The sequence below is a fragment of the Hemicordylus capensis genome, chromosome 12 (assembly GCF_027244095.1).
Source record: "Hemicordylus capensis ecotype Gifberg chromosome 12, rHemCap1.1.pri, whole genome shotgun sequence".
NCBI lineage: Eukaryota > Metazoa > Chordata > Lepidosauria > Squamata > Cordylidae > Hemicordylus > Hemicordylus capensis.
Genome location: NC_069668.1, coordinates 21,137,692 through 21,143,543, shown reverse-complemented (window position 1 = coordinate 21,143,543; position 5,852 = coordinate 21,137,692). Strand labels below are relative to the sequence as shown.

Here is a 5,852-nt window from a genome sequence, read left to right as displayed (position 1 = left end):
AAGCTCAAAGCCAGGTGTGAAAAACGTCCAACCTCTCCTCTTCCAGCTGTCGCTGAACTACCATGGCCCCCAGCCCATGTGCCTTTTGCCTCCGTTTCCCAGACAGTCGCCTAATCGGGACTGACCTCCCCCTCAGTCTGGAGCATGGCGGTTTCTCTGCACACGGATGCCCAGCCAATCTGCAGTTGGCACTCCCCTTTCCCGCCGCTTGCTAACAGGCCGGCCGCCGTGCTAAAATACTTTCTGCTTCCTTCTTCCCAGGCAGAATTGGCACAACCCTTGACATCAACTGCTCAACCGCCGCCAGCGAATGTGCAGAGCCAGGTCAACAATGCCGGTACGTAACTGTGTCGACATCCGTCATGTTTTCCGTCATATGGGGCTCTGCCCAGTTGCATCACTCTGTGGGGCTATCCTCACAATCTTCTTCTTATTATTATTAAATTTATATCCCGCTCTTCCTCCAAGGAGCCCAGAGTAGGGGTGTGTCCGAACCGGTCTGGAGGCCATTCTAATGGCCTCCGAACTGCCGGACCGGTCGGACTGGGCCGGTCCGGGTCCGGGGGTCTCACTTTAAGGGCGGGAGGGCTTGCTTACCCCTCCCGCCTCTTTGCCCCCGTCAGAGGCCGTAATCTATGGTAAAATTGGGGCGCTGGAAACCAGCCGCCCCAGCTTCCGCCGCCCCCCCCCCCCCCGTGAGCAGATTAGAGAAGGAAAGGCTACTGCCGCCCCGCCGCCCCTGACTTCTGCTGCTGTCCAGACTGTCGGAACCTCGGCTGGGAGATGTCGCGAAAAGACTGCTGCGGTTTCTTCCAGGAGGGGAACTTGTCTTGTCTGTCCTGACGGGGACGAAAGGACGACCGGAAACCCGAAGGAGGAAACAGAGTTAGAGGAAAACTGCTTGCGCTCTTGGCGCTGTGCAGAAGCGGAAGGCATCGCCTTCTTTTTATCCTTCCCCTCTACCAATACAGGTTCCAAAATGTCACCAAAAAGCTTGTTCCCCTTAAAAGCCGAAATGGCCAAATTGGACATGGACTTTTGGTCCACCCTCCAATGCTTCAGCCACAGGTGACGCCTGACCGTGACATCGGAGGCCCTAGCCCTAGCTGAAAGTTGCATTGCATCCAAGGAGCTATCAGCCATGAAGGCCAAGGCCTTGCCAAGCTTATTCAGGCCCTGCCTCAGAGCCAGCAGCTCGGGGGGCACCAGGGGCAGTAACTCCTTAACCCATAATACCGAGGCGCGGGCAAAAATAGAATTGGCCTTAGAAGCCCGCATAGCCAGGGAAGAGGCTTTGATGTGAATTCAGTTCGTCCCTGGGTCCGCCTTAAGCCAATCAAACAGACACAGTGGGAATCAATTAGAGGCTTGGTTTAATGCTCTGCAGAAGCAGGTAGACAATGGGGCTCACGCTCCACATTGAATACAAATTGGTTATAGGTGCATCTTACATTTATACAGACAATCTGAATGATGCTGACATAGTATACGTGGCAGTAAAATGGTGGACTAAGTATCTAGTACGCATGCGAATGATTCATTGTTCATCTGGTGATCACTCCTTATATGGTTACATCCTGTTTTATTAACTTCTCAGCAAAGAACGGTGAGAACCAAGTTTCTTTAGATACATTTTAGTGGAGAGAGATAACGACATTGGCCGTATGTCTCTGAGCTTGGCTGGGGTTACTTTAAGTTAGAATTAGGTTTTCTAAGCAAACTTGGAGATGCTTTGGTATTCTAAGTAAAATGGAGTTACTTTGGTTTTCTAAAACACATCAGCTTCATGGGATCTGCGCAGGGCAGCATCGCATTTTTTGTCATCGTGGTTACGTAAGACCTCGTCTCCATCCCTGGGCAGGACAGCGCCGGTCACCAGGGCTGCCACTTCAGCGTCCACTGGAGGAACCTGGAGTGTGTCCATCACCGCCTTGGTGGTGGTATAAAAGCGCTTAATCCCAGGGGGAGGGCCCTTGGCTTCAATGGGGCGATCCCACTCCGAGCGGATAAGGTCCAAGAAGAGCTGGGGGCAGGGCACCACAACCTCAGGAGCCTTCAAGGAAGGCAGAACTGCGGGGTCCCCTTCGGTGGGATCCTGCGGGGGAGATACTACCCCCCCCAATCGCAGAGTCTTCCAGGCCTTGTGCAACAGGACCGGGAAATCAGGCGGTGAAAACAGACGGTACGGGGCGTGGGGGGGAGGGGCACCGTCCTCCCCGACCCCCGAAAGTTCACCCTCTTCCCTATCTGAGTCAGACTCCTCGGAAGGGGGACCCCCCCGGTGGGGTAACGGATGGCCGAAAATCACAGTGGCTCAGCGTGGGGGGCCCTAGATCGGGTCGTATGGCCGCAGAGGGCGCTGGAACGTCGGTACTAGCAGTGGCGGCTTCCCCCGGCCTCAAAATGGCGGGCGCGGCGGACGAAACACCCCCTCCAGTGCCCAAAATGGCGGCCGCCTCAAAACGGGTGGGAAGGTTTCCCGCCAAAGTGGGAATCAAGCGCCCGAACTCTTCGGCGACTACCCGCCTGAGAAAAGCGGCAAAGCTGGGGGGAATCTCCTCCTCGGCGCCGCCCAAGCAATTGGAGGGGGGCACGCGCTTAGCGGGAGGCTCCGCGGAATGGGATCGGGCCGGGGAGAGCGGGGTGGGGGAGACTTGCGTGACCGATGTAGACGCCTGGGACGGTGCCGCCTTATTTCCCTTTGAGCCCTTCTTTGTTTTCTTCCGCTTGGGAGCATGAGTTACGGGCGCGGGAGTGGTTGCCGCAGCCCACTCATCCTGGCACGTAGCCAGCGCCACAGAGTCCTCCGAAAGGGAGGGGGAGGCCCCCCCTTCGGGGCCAGCGGAGAGAGCCGCCATTCCAGCCGAAAGACTCCAAGCGAAGGGAGCCGCAGGCGTGGTGCAGTTCAATCCACCCTCAGAAGCCCAGCACCCAATACTGCCTTGACTGGAACAGCTCAAGGCAGACGAAAGGTGAGAACTATCCTGACTGGAGTGGCTCAGGGTAGGAGCAGTAGGTGGAGAAAACTACCCTGACTGGCACAGCTCAGGGTAGAGTCAATAGGAAGAAAGAACTAGGATAGGATAGTAGCCAGAGCACTATGAAAAACAGCACCTGCCAGAGCGAGACAGGGCAAAGACTGGAGTCTGAGGGGATTGCCCCTCCCTCCTGCTGCAGGAGGAAAGCTCTCTGATTGGCCCTGTCTCGGAGCAGGAGGTCGTGGCAACCCATGATGCTCGGATGCCATCCTCTTCTGAGGGAGAATTACCTGGTCTCGTGGGCAGCAAGCATGAACTGCCCCCATTGCTAAGCAAGGTCCACCCTGGTTTGCATTTGGATGGGAGACGACATGTGAACACTGTAAGATATTCCCCTTAAGGGATGGGACCGCTCTGGGAAGAGCTTTAAAACAGTCTTCCCCAACCTGCAGCCCTCCAAATGTTGTTGCACGACAACTCCCAGCATACCCAGCCACAATAAATTGTGGCTACGGATGCTGGGAGGTGTAGTTCAGCAACATCTGGAGGGCCACAGGTTGGGGAAGCCTGTTTTAAAAGGTTCCAAGTTCCCTCTCTAAGACAGGGCTGAGAGAGACTCCTGTGTGCAACCTTGGAGAAGCCGCTGCCAGCCTGTGAAGACAACACTGAGCTAGAGGGACCAAGGGTCTGACTCAGTATATGGCAGCTTCCTATGTCCCTATGAAATCAATCGTCTGTGAGCTGGGTACAGAGGTGGGAGGCAGCAGCAAGCCCAGAGCTCATACCCAGCTCTAGAGGGAGGTCACCCATCTCGATTCGGCTTCCTTTTCCCTGCAAAAATGTCATGGTCACAACGAAATGCTTCGGGGTTTCTGCAGCATCTCTGTGCATCACTGGTCCTGATGCTAATTCTGTTGCATGGCCTTGTCCTCTTCCCTTCCAGCTCCCCAGACTACGATACCCCATGCAGTGCTGCCTCCGGCCACCCGCTGTGCCCCAATACGGAGGACCAAGAAAAAGACAATGGGGAGGACCAAGAAAAAGATCACGGGGAGGACCAAGAAAAAGATCACGGGGAGGACGGACGAGACCCTCCAGGCCTCTGTCCATCAGCTGGCCGGAACAGCTGCCAGAGCAAGTGAAGACATCAAAGAGATCCTCGCCCTGACCCAGGAGAATGGGAGGAAGATGGCCACTGCCCTGGAAGGGTTGTCTGCTAGCATCACTGAGCTGAAGGCAGCTTTCCAAAGGAGCGTGGGAGGACGCGGCCCCTCTCTGCACTTATACCCCCACTGATGAACCTCCCCATGTTATCAAGGCGTTTCCTTCCTCTTCTTCCTTCTCCGCCCCCCTTGGATCCCTGATGATGGAGCTGGAGGACATCAGCACCATCCCCCAGCAGAAAGCGAGCACTGCAAGCCACCCCCTTCCAACCCCCACCAGTGCCCCCCCTCACAGGGATTCCCAGATGTTGTTGACTACAACTCCCAGCATCCCCAGCCAAAGGCCATTCCAGCTGGGGATGCTGGGAGTTGTAGTGAACAGCTGGGGATCCCTGTTAGAGGGGACACTGTCCCCCACCCCAGCGATTGGTCGTTGATGATAGCAATGGACATCCTCTGAGGCTCTTCCAGTCACCCCCCCCCCCAAATCCCCATCCCTGCCGAGGGGTTCAACACCAAGGAGAAGAGGAAGGGAACTGTCCCTTGGAGAGAGCTGCATTATGATCTCTAGGAAAGGGATCTCTAGGAACCTATAAAGCCCAAAACAGCTTGGGCCCTGGGTATTTAAGAGAACGTCTTCTTGGTCATGAACCCCACCGCCCATTGAAGTCATCTGAAGAGGTCCGCCTGCATTTGCCACCGGCTCGTCTGGTGGCCACTCAGGGCCAGGCCTTCTCCATCGCTGCCCCAAGGCTTTGGAATGTGCTCCCTAGAGAAATCAGAGCCTCCCCATCTCTGACAACTTTTTAAAAGTCTTTGAAGACACATCTGTTCACCCAGGCTTTTAGCTGATATTGTTTTGATGGTGTGAATGTTGTTTTTAGAAGATTGTTTTAAAAAAATTAAACTGTTGTTTCTTAAATTTGTTTTTAAATTTCTTGTTTTTGTTTTTAACCAATGTTTTACTTTTGTTTTTATCTTGTAAACCGCCCAGAGACACAAGTTTTGGGCAGTATAAAAATATGTTAAATAAAATAAATAATAAATAATAATTGCTGGGACACCCACATGCTCTATTCCAGGCGACCGAGGGCAAGGCTACTGTCGATTGCTCCTGACTGTCCCCAATATACTAACAAAATGCTAGGCAGTCCATCCTAGTGGTTCCATAATTTGCATTATCTTATTTTGAACCGTACTCGACCGTTCTACCCTATCCTGGTCTTGGACCGTAATAAAGATGCCTTGATTTTGAGCAGAGAAGGCAGAGGCGAGCGGAGACCGGCAGGAGACCCACAGCCCTCTCTGCGGGGAGCGGCTGGGCTCCCTGGGCTGGGTCTGGAAGCGTTTTGTCTTCTTCCGCTCGCAGCTTTCTAAGGTCCAGGCGAAAGGCAGCCTAGAAATCTTGGAGAGAAACAGGGAGTGTATTCCGCAAGGGCCTCTTTGATTGTCCAGAAGGCATCGGGGTCGAACTGGGGGAAAGGGGGACCCTGCCAGGTGCAGAGGACATCCTGGGCCACCAACCCTACAGGGCAGTGTGAGAAGACACGAGCCCCCTCTGCTGTCAACAGAGGTGGCCAGATGCCCCAAGTCTCTTCCTTGCAGCAAGCCCAGTTCCAGCGGGAGTCACTCCGGCCAGCCAGCGTCTGGCTTTTGACTTCCCTGCCCCTGTCCTTGGTCCAGCCTCCAGCATGAGCTCGGAGCATGGGTC

The 5,852-nt window shown here is 54.8% G+C and overlaps 1 long non-coding RNA gene across 1 annotated transcript; it reads left to right on the top strand.

Annotated features, from left to right (window-relative positions):
- The first annotated feature begins 740 nt into the window (after positions 1 to 740).
- LOC128335987 (uncharacterized) lies at positions 741 to 5,193 on the top strand. Its single transcript, XR_008311800.1, has 3 exons — positions 741 to 2,182; positions 3,922 to 4,448; positions 4,511 to 5,193. It is a non-coding gene; the product is annotated as an uncharacterized LOC128335987 (long non-coding RNA).
- The last annotated feature ends 659 nt before the right edge of the window (positions 5,194 to 5,852 follow it).